This window comes from Marmota marmota, unplaced genomic scaffold (genome assembly GCF_001458135.2).
Source record: "Marmota marmota marmota unplaced genomic scaffold, marMar, whole genome shotgun sequence".
In the NCBI taxonomy this organism is placed as follows: Eukaryota; Metazoa; Chordata; class Mammalia; order Rodentia; family Sciuridae; genus Marmota; species Marmota marmota.
The window spans coordinates 3,857,878-3,880,750 of NW_026000021.1; positions in this window are offsets into that span (position 1 = coordinate 3,857,878).

Consider the following 22,873-nt stretch of genomic DNA (forward strand, 5'->3'; position numbering starts at 1 on the left):
ATATATATATATATATAAACTGAGAATGTGGCTCAGTGGTTAAGTAGTTAAACCCCTGGGCTCAATCCTCAGTACTAACAACAACAAAAACTTATTCAAATTAGCAATTCCAAATCTAAATCTAAATAGCCTTCATATTTTCATATTTTCAATTTTCTTATTGGTGTATGATCATTATGCATAAGTGATATTCATTGTAACATATTTATTTGCACATGCACATAATTTGGTCAATCATATTTCTCAGAAACTCTCTTTTCCTTCCCCTCCTCCTTCTTCCTGATTCCCTTCTTCTACTTTACTGGTCTGTCTTCTATTATTTTTTTAATTATACACAAAAGTAGGATTCATTGTAGTATATTGGTATATAAACATGTCATAATTTGGTCATTTTCATTCCCCAGGATTTCCCCTTCATTTCTCTTCCTCTCTCAATCTTCTTATAATCTATTGGTATTCCTTTTTGTACCAGGCATTGAACCTAGTATGGGGCACTTACCCACTGTGCCACATCACCAGCTCTTTTTATTTTTTATTTTGACAAAGCGTCTCACTAATTTGCTGAGGCTGACCTCAAATTTGTAATCCTCTGGCCTTATTCTCCCAAGTCACTGAGATTACAGGCATGTGCCACCCTTCCAAGCTGAGATACAGTTTTTATTCCTTGTTTCCTTTCTAGCTTCAGCATATGAAAGAAAATATTTGACCCTTGACTTTCTGAGTCTATTTTACTTAGTCCAATGTTCTGCAGTTCAGTGCACTTACCAGTAAATGTCATAGTTTCCTTCCTCTTTATGGTTGAATGCATATGACTGTGTATTTATACCACATTTTTCTATCTATCCATCTGTTGATTAACACCTAGGCTGCTTCCATAACTTGGCTACTGTGAATTGTGCTGTTATAAACATGGGTATGCATGTATCACTATAGCATACTGATTTTAATTCTTTTGGAGAAATGCCAAAGTGTGGAATAGCTGAGTCATAAGGCGGAATCAATACTACTCTTTTGAGGAATCTCCATACTTATTTCCATAGTGATTTACAGTCCCAACAACCATGTAAAAATGTACCTAGATTTTCTTTCTTTCTTTCTTTAATTAGCTATGACCAAAACATCCCATTAATATAGTTATTTTGTAGTCAGAATTGTATATAGAATCTTCTTATTATAAAAAGACATATCAAATATTAACAATATTTTTCCTTATTATATCTAGGATGAACATTTTGGTGATATTGAAAATTTTCAAAGTGGCCAGTTTAATTTCAAAGTCTTCTTGGTATAATCATGACATATTATAAAATACATAGAGAACTTCTGAGATTTTAAGAATGCATCTATAAAGCAGATATCTAACCAGGCAGAAATATGAGTTGGACAACAAAACAAAACAAAACAAAACAACAACAAAAACAGACCAGCAAGCAAAATCCCCCCAAACTTTGCAACTTTTCTTTGAGTGTATTTCCTCTGCACTTTATTATGTCTGCTCCCTGAGTCCCAACTCTCCGTAGGCCCCAAAAGACAGATCTTTTGGAGATTTTCCTTTCCAAATTGCCTCTCAAGGATACAAATCCAGGATAAAGTCAATAAAATTTATGTAAGCTGGTTAGTTAGATGGCAACCTAGAGCAAAAATCTACTCACCGACATGTGCTAGCCTGACCAAATGTGAAACGTGCTGGAATTTATGGTTTTAACTCACAAATTTATTAAGAACTTTCTCTGTTGATCACTCTACTCTTTTTCATTACTACACAATCAACATTTGTGATGAATCAGGAAATGACAAATTTCAGGTGAGATGAACACAATGGCAAGAATTCTTAGGCAGACAAGTTTGACTAGATACACCCTATTTTTTTTTTCTAGGAAAAAATAAATTTCATGGTTTGAGAGCTTTAATGAATCTGGGACTCAGACTCATCTTGGGTCAAAACTGTCAAGTAGAAGAGATGAAATGGCCTCAAGAGATATTCCTTGAAGTTGCCTGATTAAATGGTCTGAGCCCATGTCATTAAGATTTATAGTCAACTCTGAATACCTCTTGCAAATTGTAAAAGTTGCCTGCCTCAAGTAAAGAATCCTGTAATGCTGCAATTACACAGAGTTTTCTTAACTTCCTACAGCAACAGAAAGCATGCCACAGATAAATCTGAAAAGGTTTCAAGTTAGGGAAAGAGAATACACAGATTTTCCTCCTTATGGGGTGGGCTCAAAATTTCAAGTGTATAACATACAGAGAGTCTTCAGGGATTGGCTGATTTCTTTCTTTTTTTTTAAGAGAGATAATTTTTTGATATTTATTTTTTTAGTTTTTGGTGGACACAACATCTTTATTTTATTTTTATGTGGTGCTGAGGATTGAACCCAGCACCCCATGCATGCCAGGTGAACACACTACCACTTAAGCCACATCCCTAGCCCAGACTGATTTCCTAAAATGGGGAGTTTACAAGTGAGGAGAGGTTCTGAGAGAAGAGGACAAAACACAGGTGCTTCTGGGGCTGTAATTGTATGACTGATTGACCACACTTCTTCCTCTTTGCATTTCTAGCGAGGATGTGTTTACATACTTAAAACAAAGAGAAAAATCATGAGCTACATGAAAAAGTTGCAAAACCTTAAAAAAGAAAAATAATGTATGCAGGGATGGAGCTAGAGTAAGAAGAGGAGGAGATGGAGGAGGAGGAGAGAAGGTTAAAGAGAGGAGGGGAAGGGAGGGAGAAGGTAATAATAGATAAATTTACCAGTTCTATTAAAATGATAGAGGAATCAAAATAAATACAAAAGTCTTCCCTCACATTGATTCCTTTAAGGGTTCTGTATATATGATGTCTGCTACCTTAATATATATTTTTAGTTGAACAATAATGGATAGAAAATTGGAAGAAGATAGAAACGTACCTAATAAATGAAATGGAACAATTATTAGGAGAAAAATGAGAAATTATACCCCATTTGATTCAAATGCATGATATGTCAAGATCATTGTACTGTCATGTGTAGCTAATGAAATAAATAAATAAAATAATGACTACCTTCAAAATGAGAAAAAAAATGATTGAGGAAAGAGTAAGGAAGAGGAGAATGTTTGGTAAATCTGGGCTTACATTGGCAGCTGGTGGTTGATCTCAAACCCATTAAGTCTCAAGTTTCCAATGCTTCAAATATTTCAACAAAATTGACACAGATATATTAAAACAGTTTGGATATCATAATCTAGAGCTTATGTACCTTATTATATAATACTCATTAATATCAATGTCCATACCATTGTAATTATATTCTTATTCCTATTATTTTATGTAACTATCTTACATTTTATATTTGTGTGCATTGTATGTTTGTATATGTGTTTATAGATGTCCCATATCTGAAACAATGGAACAAGGTGTGTTAAGGCTTTGTTTTGTGCTGTTTCCTTTATCATTGGACACATTATCAATTCTTAAAAATCTATTTACTTTATAATCAATTTTTGGCAACTGTAAGTTAAAGAAATCTCTAGGATTCCTCAAAGGAATTTCTAGGATATACAAAATAGGGATGACATGTGTTATTGCCAATATACACCACGTACTTGGTTGGACATATAATATTCCAACACACACACACACACACACACACACACACAGTCTTGTTTACCTTTTGTAAGAAAATTGCTAATTAGTCATATATTTTGACTTTAAATATAAATACAGAATGCAGAAAAATGCATAATCAGACCTGTTTATGAAATGAATATATTCCTGTGACCATTATTGAGATCAAAGAAGAAAATATAACCCACATCCTGGACCTCATTTGACATCCTGGGCTTATAACAATAAACTCATAATTTTAGTTGATTGCACAGATGAGCATCTGACAGTCAACAAGATAACCCTAGGTTGTCTAATTACTAAGCCAAATATGCAAATACTGGAGAGCATTGTGGTCCTGGTTCATGCTCTCCATCTTTACTAAAAAATAAAAAAATATGCATTTTTTGTTGTTTAATAAAAGCAAGCAAAATTTTGCCTGAAGTCTTCCTGACTTTTTGCCCATAACATGCTGAGATATCTGTGTGGAACACTCCTACCTCTCATGCAGTTCTTTGATTGATTTCAGTCTCCTCAGAGACCACTGTGCATTGAACTGCATAACCTATTGCTCTCAGACTGTCTTCTAAAACTGATTTTCCTTTCTCAATGTTACTTATCACTTCCTATGTTATATATTGTGTGTGTATTTATGTATGTGTGTGTGTGTGTGTGTGTATATATATATATATATATATATATATATATATATGATTATCTGCTTGTTGTCAGCTTCATCTCTAGAATGTAAAGTTCCTTTAAGACAGGCAATTTGTCCATCTTGTTCCTGATGTAGCATACTGTTTATAGAATACAGAGAGTGGGTTGCTCAAGGAACACTGACTAATTCAATTACTAAGGGAAGAAATGTGATAACTATAAATCAAATCAAAGTCAAGTTAGAAGAGGAGAAATTTGGGGAACCTGCTTGAATCTAATCAGTTCCCTATTGGAATGGCTCCTTAGAATCATTCTTAAAGTCTCAATCTCATATGATTCTGAGACACAATGGCAAAATGTTATGCCTACGCTATGTCAGAAAGAAAGCAAATGTAACAGCATTGTTATTTATATATATAAAAAGCTAGTAGAACCCACAATATTGTTTTTGCTTACCACATATTAATATCAAAATGGCAGAAGTTCAGACATACATGGAACAGTTTCAAGGAATCATAAATGAAAACACACACAACTAAGCCCAGAAAGATGTCATTTAGGTTAATATAGTGCTTCAAAATGCTTTTTCTGTTCTGTGAAACAGCAATCATCACATTAAAAGAAAATGACACACAATTGCCTAGAATTTATTTGAAAACTCAATTGAAATTTTCATTCCAGTGAGGTATCCTGAGTTTTGGACCAGCAAAACTCTCTGTGCTCACTTTCCTCTCAAAGCACTGGACCCTCCCAACTACTCACTCCACGAGGCCTCTAGGGAGAAAGAGTGGGATGAAGACTGGTGGGATGCTGAGGGAAGCCAGCATCTTCAGAACGTCAGCATGCTGAGAACAGGGCAGGAAAGTTGGGACACTAAAAACCCAATCATCATATGAGTCCCCTTCCTTGATCATTTATATCTACCTTCAGGGCCCACTTATAGTTCTCATTTGTTGGAAGGAAGACCACAGGAGTAAGTGCCATTTCCATCATCTCACATCAGGGGTATGAACTGTCCTCGTGGTGTGTGAATGTCGATGCTCACTGTACAACGACTAAGCTGCTTGCTTGGTTCCTCCACTGTGTGGTTGTACTTTTTCTTCCCTTCTCTACTCTATTTTTGGAAGAGAGCCTCTGTGCACAGCCCACAATTAAGGGATGAGGAGTTGTGTGCCCCTCCTTTAGAGTGCTGTATTTACATAGTTAATTTAAATACCTTCTCATCATGGATTCATCCCTTTTTTGTCTATGGTTAATTTGTTTCATGGTTGCTACCATTTTCTTTGTCTATCTTTAATAGCAATTGCTATATAGTTTTAAACAATTAAAGCTTAAAAAGAAAAAAAAATAACACCACCTGAATTCAAAAGAAAGAAAAAAAATCCTGGTTTCCAGAAATTAAAAGTTTAAAAGAAAAAATATATTCTTTAATATGTTCCATTTTACTTGTATTTCTCTGAATAATTTTATGGCAAATATCTATCATTTATCATCGAGATCTTCATATTTTGCCATATATTTTGCTTCTGTGTTTTCCCCCTTCATTCTATTAATGTGGAATAAAATGAGGATTTTATATTTTGAGTGATCCATATTTTCTTGACGTAAATTTCACTAGGTCCTTGTGTATAATATATGTGGTTGGATTCAATTTTATGGTATTTTGTTCAAGTTTTACAAGTATATTCATAAAGAATACTGCTCTGAAATTTTCTTGGGATACTATTTGTCTGGCTTTGTTATCAGGTTAATATTAAGCAATTGTTTAAAGTAGGAAATAGTTCTCCCTCATCTATTTTTTTTTTTTAATTTTGAGAAGGCTAGATGCTCACTGTTTTTTTTTTTTTTTTTTTTTGAATGCTTGGTAAAATATGACAATAAAAGTATCTGAGTTTGATCTTTTCTTTGTTGAAAGGTTGTTGATTAGTAATTTAACATATTATTTTGGTCTGGTGAGATCTTTCATTTCCTCTTCAATTAGTTTAGATAATTTGTATGGCTAAAAATGTGTCCATTTCATCTAGAGAAATATAATTTTTGATAGATAATCATTTATATTCTTGTAATTGTTCGTTTTATTAATGCAAGGTCGATATTATTGTGTACATTTTTCATTTCACATTTTTGATATTTATGTCTTCTCTTTATTCTTTGTCACTGCAAATCAAGTTTGTCTATTTAATTAATCTCTTTGAAGAACTAACTTTTGTTATATTATTTCACATTTCCAATTTAATTTGTCTTTTTTCTGATCTTACTAATTCCCTTTCTTCTACTAGCTTTGGGTTTAATTTGCTCCTCTTTTTGGGTGCCTGGGATGTAAAATTACTTACTTTAGATCTGATTTCTTTTTAATATGTTTAATGTATTCCTCACCACTTTCATTGCATGGTATTGAGTTCACATTTTCATCTCTATGTACTTTTAAATTTCACCGATGACTTCTTTGGCTGTATTTTAAGGGTGTATTGTTAATTGGGATATATTTGACAATCTCTTTACTTTTTTTGGTTATACATGATATAGGATCTATTTTGATATATTTAAACAAGCATGGAATATACCTTATTCCAGTTAGGATCCCAGTATTGTGGATGTTCATGATGTTGAGATTCACTGTGGCATATTCATGTATGTGCATAGAAAAGTTTTGTCAGATTCATTCCACTCCTTTCCTATTTTTATTCCTCTCCTTAACTTTATTGCTCTTTGAATAGTGCACTGAACTTCTATTCTTCCCTATCCAACCTTTGGTGTTTTGAGATTGGCTTATCACTTAGCATGATAGTCTCCAGATCTATCCATTTACTGGCAAATGTTGTAAGGTCATTCTTCTTTATGGCCGAGTAATATTCAATTGTGTGTATATACCAATGGAATGGTATATGTAACTATATATAACTAACTTTTGTTATATTATTTCACATTTCCAATTTTTTCTGATCTTGTATATATACCAATGGAATGGTATATATACACAATGGTATATATACATGGTTTGTATACACAATGGAATATTGGGCATCTAATGGTTTCATAGCTTAGCTATTGTGAGTTGTGCTGCTATAAACATTGGTGTGAGTGCATCACTATAGTATGCTAATTTTAACTACTTTGGGTATATAATGAGGAATGCCATAATTGGAACAAATGGTAGTTTCATTTTTTAGTTTTTGAAGCATCTCCATATTGCTTCCCAGAGTGATTGCACTAATTTGCAGTCCCATCAACAATGTGTGATATATCCTTTCCCCTACAACCTCACCAACAAATTAATTGTTACTTATATTCCTGATAATTGCCATTTTAACTGGAATGAGATGAAATCTCATGTAGTTTTACTTTGCATTTCTCTAATTGTTTTTTGTGGGTAGGGGGTACCAGTGATTTAAATCAGGGGCATTCAAACACTGAGCCACATCTCCAGCCCTATTTTATATTTTATTTAGAGACAGGGTCTCACTGAGTGGCTTAGTGCCTCACTTTTGTTGAGGGTGGCTTTGAATTTGCAACCCTCCTGGCCTCAGGCTCCTGAGCACTGGGATTATAGGCATGTGCCATCACACCCAGCTTGTTAAACGATTTTTTTCATGTATTAGTTGACTTATCCTATTTCTTCTTCTGTGAAATGTATATTCATTTCCTTTGTCCATTTATTGATTTTTTTCTTTATTTTTTGTTGTTAAGCTTTTTGAGTTTTTGTATATCCTGGAAATCAATACCTTATCTGAGGTGCAGGTGACAAAGATATTCTCCTATCCTGTAGGCTCTCTTTTCAAACCCTTGATTGTTTTAGATGTTGTAAAGAGGCTTTTTAGTTTTACACCATCCAATATATTGATTTTTGATTTTACTTCTTGTATTTTAGGAGTCTTTTTGAGGAAGTAAGACATAAGACAGCATGTTGGAGTTTTGGGCCTACATTTTCTTCTAGTAGGTGAAGAACCTAGATCTTTCATCTACTTTGTTTTGAGTTTTATGCAGTGTGAGAGATAGGGGTTTAATTTCATTCTACATATGGATTTCCAGTTTTCCCAGCACCATTTGTTGAAGATGCTCTCTTTTCTTCAAAGTATATTTTTGGAAACTTTATCTAAAATAAGAAAACTGTATTTATGTAGATTTGTCTCTGTGTTTTATATTATATTCCTTTGGGTTTCACACCTATTTTGGTGCCAATCCCATGCTGTTTTGTGACTATACCTCTGTAGAATAATTTAAGTTCTGGTATTGTGATGCCCCCTGCTTTGGTTTTCTTATAAGGATTGCTTTGGCCATCTGGGCCTATATTTTTTCCAAATAAATTTTATGCCTGCCTTTCTAATTATAGAAAGAACATTATTGGAATTTTAGAAGGAATTGTATTAAATCTTTACAGCACTTTTGGAAGTATGGTAACTTTGTCAATATTAATTCCACCTATCCAAGAACTTGGAGATCTTTCCATCTTCGAAGGTCTTCTTCAATTTATTTCTTTAGTATTCTGTGGTATTCATTGTAGAATTCTCAAGTATTTTTGCTTTTTAAGCTATTGTGAATGGGATAGTTTTTTTTTTCTAATTTCTCTTTCAACTGATTCATCTTTGATGTATATAAAATGCAATTGATTTATTAGTGTTAATTTTGTATCCTTCTTCATGGCTGAATTAATTTATGAGTTGTAGAAATTTTCTGGTGGAGTTTTTTTTGTATCTTCTAAATATAGAATCATGTCATCAGCAAACAGAAAGAGTTTGAGCTCTGAGATATTATTTTCTTATACATATACCTTTTTATGGTTAATATTATTTTTTGCCTAATTTCTCTGGCTGGAGTTTCAAGGATTGTACTGAATAGAAGTGGTTTAAAAGGGCATCTCTATCTTGTTCCAGTTTGAAGAGAGAATGCTTTCAGTTTTTCTCCACTTAGAATGATGGTGGCCTTGGGTTTGTTTTATAAAGTTTTTACAATGTTGAGGCATGTCCTTATACTATCCCTACTTTCTCTAGTATTTTAAACATGAAGGGATGCTGTGTTTGGTCAAACGCATTTTTTTGCATCTTTTGAGATAATGATGTGATTTTTGCCTTTAAATCTATGTGGTAAATTATGTTATTGATTTCCACATGTTGAACCAATTTTGCATCTCTGGAATGAAACCCACTTCATCATGGTGCACTATCTTTTATGATTTTTTTGTATGCAATTTGTGTTTTGTTGAGAAATTTTGCATCTATGTTCATCAAGTATGTTGGTCTGATGTTTTTATTTCTTGGTGTGTCTATCTGATTTTGATATAAGGGTGACACTAGATTCATAGAATGAATTTAGAAAATTCTCTCTTTTTCTATTTCATGAAATAATTTTTTAAAAAAAATATTTATTTTTTAGTTATAGTTGGACACATTACCTTTATATTATTTATTTATTTTTATGTGGTGCTGAGGATTGAACCTAGGGCCTTTCACATGCTAGGCAAGCACTCTACCACTGAGCCACAACCTCAGCCCCTCATGGAATAATTTAAGGAGAATTTGTGTTAGTTCTTTAAAAGTCTGATAGATCTGTGCTATGAATCCATTCCTGAGATTTTCTTTGTTGGTAGGCTTTTGATGGTATCTTAAATTTCATGACTTGAATCGATCTGTGAAAATTTTCTATGTCCTCCTGATTCAATTTAGGTAGGTCATATGTCTCTAGAAATTTGTTCATGTCTTCCAGATTTTGTAATTTATTGGAATATAAACTTTCAAAATAGTTTCTGATTATCCTCTGAATCTCCATAGTATCTGTGGTAATATTTCCTTTTTCATCATGAACCTTAATAATTTATATTTTCTTCTGCTTTTTATTACGTGGCTGAAGCTTTATCATTTTTGTTTATTTTTTTTCAAAGAACCAACTTTTGTTTCATTGATTTTTTGAATTTTAAAATTTTTAATATCTCTGATTTTGGCTCTGAATTTAGTTTTTTCCTGTCTTCTGCTTTTGGTTTGGTATTGATTTTTTTTCTTTCTTTTTCTTGGGCCTTAATTTTGTGGATTTCTGATTGATTCTTTTTTCAGAATCTCTATATCTTTATTGAAGTAATCTCTTACTTCCTGTGTTTTTGCTCTGATTTATCTCCTTACATCATCTTTTACCTCACAAATCAGCTTAACTATGAACTTTCTAAATTACTTCTCTTAACATTTCATCCATTTTGGTGTCAATGGATTCTGTTACTGAGGTATTTTGATTCATTTGGGATGATTTGTTCTTTTGCTTCTTCATATCGTTTGTGTGTCTACCCATCAGAGCTTCTACTTTATAAACTTATAGGTTTCTAGTACCTCACAGTTTAGGGGGAAACAGATAATAAAAACAACCAATGAAAATAATACACAGCATTAAACTAAATGCTTACTTCCTACTGATAAGCACAATGTTAACTTGTCCAATAAACAGAAATATATGATATAAAATTACCAATAGTAAAAACAGTAATTTTGCAAAAGGGTTTGCAATTTCAAAAGGTGAACAAAAAGAATGTATAAAAGATATAAGATGTGATGATTATGAGAGGGGAGGAGAGAAAATGGAAGTAAAAAATGCTGGAAGAGTGGAAGAGAGAACAATAGAATTTGGATGTTAGCAAAAGAAAAGAGAATAAAACAAAACCAAAATATACTAATCAAATCCCTAGCCCTAAAAAGACAGAGTCATGACAAAGAGCTTCCTTCACAAATGGTGGAAATGAGACAAAAAGAGACAATGAAATGTTACTAATGAAAAATTAAGGAATACTTTTCATTGTTGTGGTCGAAAATTGTCAATGAGACTATGTTTTCATGGTCTGTTCCCAAATGTCTTTCTTTTCATTTTTTTTTCTTGAGGTATGTACTGTGCACAATAGTAGTGATCAGGGGCTATCAAATCCACCCTCTTTTTGTGTTGTTCATCAAGTTGCCAGTTGGAGCTCAAAAATTCTCAGCTTCCATTCTTGGCAGTATGAGGTAGAATACATTGTAGAGTGGTGTCTGCTCCCCTCAGGCAGGGGGAGCACTGATGAATTCTGTAAGGAGAGTTTTCAGAGGCAAAGTTCCTGAAGGCAGGGTTTAGGCCCAGGTGCTTTATTGAAATGCAATTGGTATAAAGATTTTAAATCAGTGTATCTCTAGGGCCTGGCAACTGCTGATCCATGGAGAGAGACTGCACCCTAAGAGACTCTCCTTGGTTTCTCTCACACAGCAGAGAAGCCAATTCTTTACCCCTTCTCATCCCAAGCTTCTTAGCCTCCCAGGATCATCTTCAAGTGCACAGTCCAATTCACCCCATCCAATTACATCCTGCCCCACCTGGTCCTGAAAGCCGCCATACTCTAAGAGTGAAGGGTCCTGGGATCTCACAAGTCTCAATGACCATATTTCCCTGGCTAAAACACTCTCTGGACTTAACTTCTTCTGGTCTCCTAGGTACACACTGAGCTATTTGGTGGGCATCTGTTATGTCTCTTTTTTGGTCCTAGCTCAGATTCCTCACATCTGAACTCCTGGACTTGCTTCCACAACCCCTAGCCTCTGTAGCATGATGGAAATATGCTTCCTGCCTCAGATCTCAGAGGACAACTTGGAGATGTGCAGTGAGCTCCCACATGAGGATATAGTGTAGTACACTTTCTGGGTCATTCTGGCAAAGTCTTTGGTCTCTGATTTCTCCACATCAAGGTAATCCTCCATGCTACCTAAATGGTGGGTTCCGTTAGTCCTTCTCCCCACTTTGCTCCTAATGGATCAACTCAGGCATTTGCCAATGCTGGTGATAAGCTTTCTTCTTTTATTTTATTGTGTCCAAACTTCTGAGTTCCCAAGATGTTCTGAGAGTGCTGTATTAAAGCCCAGTTAAATCCCTCTTTCACCCAACTCACAAGGAAGCTGTTTATTTGTTTTCTTGGCCTCACACCATGGAACAACTTGAAAAGCAACCTCCTCTACTCTGTCATCTTCTGAGAGTCTCAGGGCTCCTTCTATCTTTTTTCTTTAAAAGGTGGATTTGGACCATTCATTTTTAAAGTGAATCTTGGTATAGCTATATTAATATCTACTTTGTACCTGTTCATTATTTATTGCATTTTTTTTGTTTCCCTTTGTTTTCTGCCTTAATCTTTAGTTTTCATTGAATATATTATGTTTTCATTTCTTCTTCTCCTAACATAACCAATTATTTTCTTTGTGATTTGTTTGTCTGTGTGTGATCATTCTGAAGTTTGCACTATTTATTGCTGATGGTGAAGTCAATGTAATGATATTGTTTCTGCATCTGGGTCTGAATATTAAAGATTACTTAGATATCAGAAATTATTTAGATGTCAGAAATCAGAGGTGGATCTGAATTGGAAGAGAGGAAAAAACTGTAATCCACAAAGATAAAATGAAACTTATGAGGACTAATTGGAGCCTGCATGTGTCTCTTACCATCTTGGCCATTCTGGTGACCTGAAGTTGGAGTGGCTAATCTTCATTATAGAGCTGCATTATAGAGCTGTTCCTAGATCTGAACCAAAAGAAAAAAAGGAAATCCTTTTAGAATAGAAGGGCTACAAATCAGGGGCTGCCCCATTCTAGCACACTGAGCCAGAAAGTCAGTGAGCTGCAAAATGCCAGGCATTGTACACCAACCTGCAGAACCTCCCAGTGGCTACTACCTCACTTCACCCCATGTATCTCATACACCTTTCTTTTGTGACCAACTCTAAAGTAGAACATATTAGAAAAGGGGAATTCCAAGAAATGTAGCTCATATTCACCTAGGTCAAATATGCACAAATCCATAATACTCTAGCTTCCCCAAACAACAACTAATCATCTAAAGCTACAAATAAAGAGATGAGCAGCACAGACAACTTAAAGGTGTTAAAGGGTAGAAAGTTCTTCTGTGTGTCAACAAAAGAAGGGCAAAGAGCAAACTTTTGAAGTTTAGGATTAAAGTTTGGCACAATTTCCATAGAGGCAAATGTGACATGGAGAAGCAGTTCTGGTTTCACATATAATATACAAGAGATAATATAAGCAAATATGTGAACATGAGAGATCAGATAGTGGATAATGAAAAATAAATAAACTACTTTGACTGGAGCTAAGGTACGGAATAGCATAGCAAGATAAACAAACTGCAAAGCAGTTCGAAAATTGACTGGAATTGTCATTTAGAAATTTAGACCATATTTAGTACTTAGTGGTGAATTTTGAGCAGTTGTAAAAGCAGTATCTTAAGAAAATTACTATAAAGATAATTTTAATAAAAATGTTTTAAATGCAAGCAAGTATAAAAATACACAAAATTGCAATGTTACTAAAATGATGGTATTTTGTTCCAACACAATTTTGATTGTCTTACTATCTTGTTCCAAAGTGTATAAAAACAATTCAGAATAATCAAATAGAAGACTCTTTTTTCCCCCAAAGGGGAAAAACATTATTTATGGACTGAGCACTAATAGGCCAAAAAAGAAAGGAGAAGTCAAAGAGAAACTTCAGTTTATTCCATCTTAATAGCTGGAGGGTGGAGGTGGCCTTGGAAGAAAGGAATTCAACTTGATTCATGTAATATGTACAATGAGAAGGCAAGGTCAGTTCTTCCTCGGAATTATAGTATTGATATAGATCTGAATCTCTGTATTTTTGAATCCACTCACCTATATAGAAGGTTGTCAATTTAGTTGAGATTATATCTCTCAAGCTTTGCACTGCAAAAGGTGTCATGTATTTGTTCTTAAAAACTTAATATTCTGCAATAGACTCCAATTAGAAATGAATCCCACACAAATTATCTTTGAGTTTTTTTCCAGATAATCCATTTAATATAAAATTCATTACCTAATATTCGAAGTATGCTGGTCTTTCTTGACAAGAAACATAAGTCAATTGCACTTTTTCTATCCCAGAGAGCTTGGATGGAGTCTTCTAATGGAGATTTTCATGAATTTTCTACATTTAACACTGCAACTAAGACCAATAAAATAATTTGAACTTTCTTGTTCAATTTGAATTTTTAAAATATTATTATTATAAATGTCATTACTTTCATTTACAACAAGTTCAAAAATTAGAAATTATATGCATGCTACCTTTTAAAAGAGAAAGGTAGGAGGAGTTAGAGAAGGAAATATAGAGGAATGAAGGGGGAAAGGGTAAAGAAAGAAGACCAGATACAGGAGAAAAGTTGAGAGTTTGAAAGAAAGAAAGGGGAGGAATAGAGAGAAAATTTATTTTCTTTAAACAGCTATTAACAACATAACAAAGTATACTAAGTTAAAACACCTTTGTTCAGTGATCAATTAGAATGATACCATGAAAAACAGGTTGTTACTTAACATGGAATCTTATTTAAATATTTTCTCAATACTAAAGGAAATAAGGTACCTGCTCAGATGTGTAACATAAAATATATGACCCGTTGCATAATATAAAAGTGATTCAGGTTAAAAATTATAGTAATTAATGATTTAAAGGATTAATAATTTGAAATAACTTGAAGTTTATTTGTATGTATTTATAACAATACATCAGTTAATAAAGTATATTAATTAATCAAAGGCTATGATGTAAAACTGCAGACTTTTGATTAATGCAACATTATTAAGAAAAATTTTCAATTAAAATTAGTGCTAATATTGCTTGTGAACTAGACTCCTTAGGCAACTGATCAAAGTTCATAGAAAGAGTTCTTTCATGGTTTAGATGTGAGGTGTCCACCAAAAGCTCATGTCTGAGACAATGGAAGAAGGTTGAGAGGTTAAGTGAATGGGTTATAAGAGTCTTAACCCAATTAGTAAATTGATATCTGATAGACATTAACTGAGTGGTAACCAAAGTCAGGTAGGATGTGGCTGGAGGACAGGAGCATCAGAGGTATGCCTTTGAGGTATATATTTTGTATCTGGTGGGTGGAGTCACTCTCTCTCTGCTTCTTGATCATCATGTGAGCTACTTCCTCTGCCACACTCTTCTGCCATGATGTTCTGTTGTACTTTAAGCCCCAAGGAATGGAGCCAGCTGTCTATGAACTAAGACCGCTGAAATCATGAGCCCCAAATAAACCTTTTCTCCTCTAAAATGTCTCTTGTCACGTCTTTTAGTCACAGTGACAAAAAAAAAAAAAAAAAAAAAAAAAGCTGGCCCAAACAGGGTCTCTGTGCTATGCAGAATTTTACCCTGATGATTTCGAGAACAGCTGTTTTTAATGACACAAAATGAAGTCAAGAAGAACTACCTGTGGACCTGGAGATTCAGGGATGAGCCCCTTATTTAAATTGGCTAAAATTTCTGGTGAGAAAATTGAGTGGCTTCCCAATAAATCAAAACCCACCAAGGACTTGGATCATTATGTATAAATTAAGCTCTTAAAATATTGGATTTTGCCATTATTGCAGCTGGGAATTATTAAATCTTTAGAGTTCAGTCCTCACATAATTGTGGAATGCAAAACAGACTTCAATTGATTAAAAGGTAAGTAGACATTGAAAAATTGAGACAGTGAGTATAAAGAGTACTTTTTAAACATATGATACTGGTTTGAAAATGTGGTCTGGGTTTCCAGGTAGCAGTAATTATCAGGCAGGGGACATCAGTGCTGCTCACTTTCCTTCTGTCTCTGAATTCACCTATTTCCTTCTGCCAACAAAGGCTCCATGTTACTTCTGAACCAATGAGATGATGAAAACCATGACAGTACCCATGTCAAAAACAAAATCAAATGAAACAAACAAATGTTTTAAAAACTCACTTGAGACTCTTTTGGGGTCTTCAAAGAGTATGGTGGAAGGACTTTCTTTATATTAGGCTGATAGAAAACTCTAAAAGGTTAAAAGTAAAACCCCCTCCCCTCCAAAAAGTGTGTTGATGTTCTTTGACCAAAAAAAAAAAAGGAAAATTCAATAGTGGGGAAAAGCAAGTCGTCTTCCTTGCTTTTGAGGTAGAAAGATAACAAAATATAATGAATAGGGTGTGAGCAACAAAATAAATGCAATAAGTATCTGTTAATTCATACCAAGAAAACAACTGGATGGATGGACATAAATGGGTAGATACACATTTTTTTTTTTTTTTTTGCACAGAGAAATTTCAAATAACTTAGATAGATAATTTGCCTTTCAAAGAGGTGAAGCATCAATCTCCATTCATAGACTTGGGCTATGCCTAGCAACTTCTTCACAAACAGTAGAGTATATAAAGAGGAGAGTAATGGAAACCAGACACTACTTTTTCTGGGCTATCATGTTAAAATGAACAATGAAAATTCATGTTGACAGTGTACAGACCACTGTTGAAGCTGAAATGGTAATTTGCTTCTGTGACCTTTGTCCCATATCCCATAAACCCAGTCTAGTCACAGGAAAAAAAATGTCAGACAAACACAAACTGAGGAATAATGTATAAATAACTGGCCAGTATTTCTAAGAATTTTGAGATTCATCAAAACCAAGAAAATTCTGAGAACTAAATCTGATAAGAGACTGCAAAACATCAAAAGAACATTAGGTAAAAACTAACGTAGTGTAAATGGAATATACACTTTAGTTAATAATGTATGAATATTGGCCCAAAATTTGTTACAAATGCATCATATTAACATTAATAGAAAGTGATATTAATAAGGAATCAAGTTTTGGGTGTGTGCCTACTCTATTTTCAAAACGTTTCTGTCAAAACTAAAACTATTCTAAATAAGCAGTATTTTTAAAATACAGAACAAGTAGAAGCAGATAACAGTGAGGAAAAAGACAAGGGAATGAATTATATTCTGCAAGAAACAAAGCACCATTACAGAAAATAAATTGTATTGAAAGTGCATATCTGCATGAGGTTCATACAGGTGATAGAAGGAAGATAGAATGAATAGTGAGGGGCATTAATGCCATAGCAATGGAGTGACAGGACACCAAAAGTTTGCACAAAGTGCATAGCTTTTAATAATGTGCATATAAATAAAAGAAAATAGCAGAAAAGAACAGGAAACCAAAGTGGAGCAGGGACAGTGGGTCTACATGTCCCCAAGGAGCATCAGATCTATTGCTCTTAATGAAGAACTACTACTCAAAGTTTAACTCACACCTCCTTATGCTTCTGCTAACTGGCTGTTAATAGTGAAAATTAAAGCTCGATAAGATTGCTCACTAAACCAGTGGACTATTAGATCTTCAAGAATCAGAACATTATTATTTGAATTACAGTACCTACTATTTATTATGATGCAAATATTTATTAAATAAATAATTGAAAACACATATACTTGTTACACAGTTCTCCCCTCTCTGTAACAATCTTCCCACAATGTGTGTAGGTGCTAAATCTTTTCCATCATTCTCATATTTGTTCAAATATCTTAGATCTTTCCAATTCTCTGTTAAATATAGGTTGCCTATTGTTACCTTGCATATTTTCTTTCTAATACACATCATATCTGAAATTATTTATTTTTATGGCTCTTTGTTCATTGCTAAATTGCAAGTTTCTTTGGGTCAGGAGATTATGTGTCCTGTTCATGGATAATCTGTTGCTTATAGAAGAGTGTTTAGTGCACCTGAGTCACTCAAAAATCTAATGATAAATCAATTAATGAATCCACTGTATTTTAGTAACATGTTCAATTATGTATCAAGGTACTCTGTGTAGCATTAAATTTTAATTTAGGCAGACTCTGTTACCAACCATGCATTGGATTAAAGCCTGCTTGGAAGTACCCCAAAATTTCTCCCCACCTTCACTTCACATTCATGAATGAGGGGATATAGGGATTTACAATTTTTACCAGAATAGAAGCACTTTCAAGGACATTGCTATGGTTTCATTGTGCTTTGTCCATGCTAAAACTGATATTTAGGTTCAATTCTCTGATGTAATAGTATTGAAAAGTAATGGCACCTTTAAAGAGCAGGCCCTAAGAGGTCATAACCATTCTCATGAAGGGATTAAAACTGTTCTCTTGGGGTGAGTTAGGTCTCACAAGACTGGATTGTTTCCCTTAAAGCAAAGCCACCACCCAGGATTTTCTGTTCTACACTTGCCACTCACCATTCTTATATGCACGTCCTCCATATGATGCCACCTCCCATGCTGTAACATAGCAAGTTACCCTCTCCAGACCCTGGCAGAGTGGTTTTTGGACTTTCTAGCCACCAGAATTGTAAGACACATAAATCATTTTTTTCTTCATAAACAGTCTCAGATATTTTGTGACGACAGCACAAAGACTAAGAATAGCTAACAGTATTGCAAATTTTTTTATACACTTATAATAAAATCTGGGTGCTATAGTTTGGGTTTTTCCCAAAGGTCCATGTGTTAAATGCTTGGTGCCCAAGGAGGCATTATTTGAAGGTGGTGGAACCTGTAAGAAGTGTGGCCTAGTGGTCTTTAGGTCACTGAGAACATGTTTCTGAAGAGAATTGTGGGACTCTTTCTTGCCTGTGGCCTGCGCAGGTGATGGAGCTGGGTTTCCCTGCATGGAATGGGATGGCTGAGAAATACAGCAAAAAAAAAATCATATGACATAAAAAATAGTTTTGAAGAGCTGGCAGCGGGGGGTGGTGGAGGGGAGAAGGGGGACAGAATGGCTTTTTGACCTTAAGGTCGAGCTTCCACACTGGAAAAGAGAGCGAGAGCCCTTGTTTGCTTTATTTATATTGGGGAACTTCAAGGACTTTCTACAGAATGTTCTTAGCCAATTAAGTAGGTGATGGGCCAGTTCCCAATGGGTCATGCCCAACATTGGCGCTATGAGATCAGTCTTCCTAGCCTGGTGAAGACTGAAGTCACTTAACCATTAAGTGGGAGGAGCCACAAAAAGGCATGCAATGCAAGACCAAAATCTCCTGACTCAAGGCCAAGTGAAGATGCTAAATAGCTCAGGAGTGGCTTCCCACATGGGACCATAGTCTCTTCCTATTTCTCTTTGCTCCCTGGCTCATAAGGTAAGAGATGGTTTTGCTCTGACATATACTCTGTCCATGATGTGCTGCCCTTGCCACATGACTAAAATAACAGGGCCAATTGATTGTGGACTGAACCCTCCAAGCTTGTAAGCTAAGACACACCTTCTATCTTCATAAGTTACTTTTCTCAGACATTTATTATTTGTTATAGCAATGGAAAGCTGACTCACATACAGGTCTTAACTAATTCAGACTCTTTTCTTCCAATTAATTATGATGAGATAAAGCTGCCTTATTCAAGTCCTGGTTCATACACTGAGTTTCTCTTTTAAATCTTACTCTATGTGCTTAGCAATAATTATGTTCCTATTTATGAGCAAGTGTTATTCTTGTTGCTAGTTTTATAATGAAGCAAAAGTTCTCTACTGTTTCAAATGTTTAGAATATGGGCAATTTTGTTTTGTATTGTTTAAAAAAGCCACAATCATCAAGGCTTATCACAAAGTGATAATCACAAACATGAACAATAGAGCTGGTAATCTGGAATGAAAAGGCAGAAAGAAAACAAAATTAGAAGATTTCAGAAAGTTCATAGAAATAGTAGACTTGAGGATATAAAAACCATGTATATCCAAAAAGGAAGATGTTTTAGAATGAACTAAACCTTAAAGTACACCCTTTTTAAAAATCTTCCATTAACATTTTGGTTTTAGTTTGTAAAATTTGTTCTAATTAGTTATACATGATGGTAGAATGCATTTTGACACATTGTACACAAATAGAGCACAACTTCTCATTCCTCTGGATTTACACAGTGCAGAGTCACACTAGTCCTGTAATTATACATGTATATAGGGTAATAATGTCCATCTCATCCCACCATCCTTCCCACCCCCAGATTCTTTCCCCTCCCCTCACTCCCCTCTGCCCAACCAAAGTTACTTCATTCTTCCCAACCCTCCCCTCCACTATGGATCAGCATTGCTTATCAGAGAAAATATTTGGCCTTTAGTTTTTTTGGGTTTGGCTTATTTCACTTAGCACAATATTCCCCAGCTCCATCCATTTACCTGCAAATGCCATCAATTCATTCTTCTTTAAGGCTCAGTAATACTCCATTGTGTATATGTACCACATATTCTTTATCCATTTATCTGTTGAAGGGCATCTAATTTGGTTCCATAATTTAGCTGGTGTGAATTGAGCTGCTATTAACATTGATGTGGTTGAATTACTGTAGTATGCTAATTTTAAGTCTTTTGGATATAAACCAAGGATTGGGATAGCTGGGTCAAATGGTGAAAAGAGAGCCTATAGAATGGGAGAATCTTTACCACATGCACGTGAGATACAGCACTAATCTCCAGGATATATGAAGAACTCAAAAACTTAATACCAAAAAAAAAAAAAAACCCAAATAACCCAATCAATAAATGGGCTGAGGAGCTGAACAGATACTTCACAGAAGAAATACAATCAATCAACAAACATATGGAAAAAGGTTCATCATCTCTAGCAATTAGAGAAATGCAAATCAAAACTTTACTCTAAGATTTCATCTCACTCCAGTCAGAATGATAATTATCAAGGATACAAACAGCAGTAAGCATTGGCAAAGATGCTGGGGCAAAAGGCACATTTCATACATTGCTGGTGGGACTGCAAATTGGTGCAACCAATCTGGAAAGCGATATGGAGATTCCTTAGAAAACTTGGAATGGAACCACCATTTGATCAACATATAAGTTTTTCTTTAAGAACCAGAAGTGTCCTTCTTTAGTCAGAAGGAATAAAGAAGGACACCTTTGCTTTTTAAAGAACAACTTGTATGTTAAGTAAGAGGTATGGCTGGAGAAGAGCTCACCCAAGGCCCTTGTGTTGAAGGTCCAGTCTCCAGCCTGTGGTCCTATTGGGAGGTGGTAGAATTTTTAGAATGTGGGACCTAGAGGAGGATGGTAGGTCATTTGGAGCATGACCTTGAAAGGGACATTGGGGCTCCAGCTGCTTCCTGTCTTCCTCTTTGTTTCCTGGCGGCCAGAAAGGGCACAACCTTCCCTGTCCTGTACTGTTGCGTGATAAGTTTCCTTGTCACAAGTCCAAAGAAATTAGGGACAAGTAGTCTTGGACCAAATCCTCTGAAATTTAAGCCAAAGGAAGTCTTTCTTCCTTATAATATTTGATTATTTCAATTAGTTTGTCAAAGCTGACTAAAACAGAAAGGAAGTAAATGTCTACAGCTTTTTGTAAGTTTGTTTAGACGCAATATGTAAATACAGTCAAGAAGTGGTGAAATTATAATTGACAAGAGCTTTATTAAAGCTGCTGCATCTAATCATAATATCTAAGTATGGCACAAAGATAATTCCTTGAGTTTTTTTCCTCTTATCTATCTACACACCCTTCCTTCTTGGTATCTTTTATATTAAGGCTTTAAACAACTTCCAGCTGCTGTCAACTCTCAAATGTTTATTTCTTCAGTTCCAGATGCAAATATCCAATTACCATCTCCACACATTAGATATTATCATCTTAATGTGGCCAAGGAAATTGTTGATCCCTCTTGCCTCTAACATATGGTTGCCTCCCACTTACTCGATTACAGAATATAACTTCTTTCACTTGTTTAGACCAATAAGTTTATATTCATCATTTAGTTTCCTGTACCATCCATAATATATTGAATATATCAGCATATCCTACTGACTCCATCCTCAGACATATTCAGAACCAGACAAATCCTCAATTTCACTTTCACAATACTCCTGAGCCCAACCCCCATCATCTTGCCTTGGTTATTGAGGTATTCTCCTAAACGGCTCTCCCTCCCTCCCCCCCCTTCTCTCTGCCTTCTCTCAGTCTTTTCTCACTAGAGCAGCTAGAGTGATCTTGATAAAATAGAAGTCAGATCACACCACACTTTGCTCAACACACTTCAGTGTTTTCCATCTCTTCAAGTGCAAAAGACAGACCCTTCAATTAGCGGGGGTCCAGATGATGACTTTTGTGACCATATCTCCCCCTGATTCCCTGTTGCCCATCACTTTCCTCCAGCTCTGACCTGCATACCATAGCCATTCAATCTCCTGTAAGGACCTTCTCTTAAATATGGATTTGAAAGGATCATTTGGAGCATGCTCCAAGGTCATGACCTTGAAAGGGATGTCAGTCTCACACCTTCCCCAGATTTTCTACTCAAAGTCACTTGTGTTTAAATTGCCATTGCTCCCACCCAAATCTCCCTTCCAATGTGTTATTACATGTCACAACATAGCATGTTAGATATGCAGCATATTTATAATATTTATACCAGTCTTTGCTTATCAATATCCATGAGGAAGGGACTTGTCTGGATTTTGTTGACTGATGAATACTTTTTTTCTCTTATTTCACTCCAGACTGGAATACGAGAACAGAGAATGTCCACCACCAAGGAGCACAAACAAACAAACAAACAGAAACTGAATTATCTAAAGGGCAACCCCTATGCATCTAAAACTTTGGCTTATAATAAGTGCTCAGCATTTAGCTTATCTATTTAATACACATTTTAAAAATAGAAACAAGCATATTAAAAAATAAAACTATTTTTTATTTTAGATAAAATTTTACTTTTATTTATTTTAGATAAAAATTTATTTTATTTTAGATAAAATCTTTAAAAAAATATGCAATGAATAAATTATTTTATGATGAATACTAGGGAACATAGGTGCATATAATTGCCTCAATCTTCT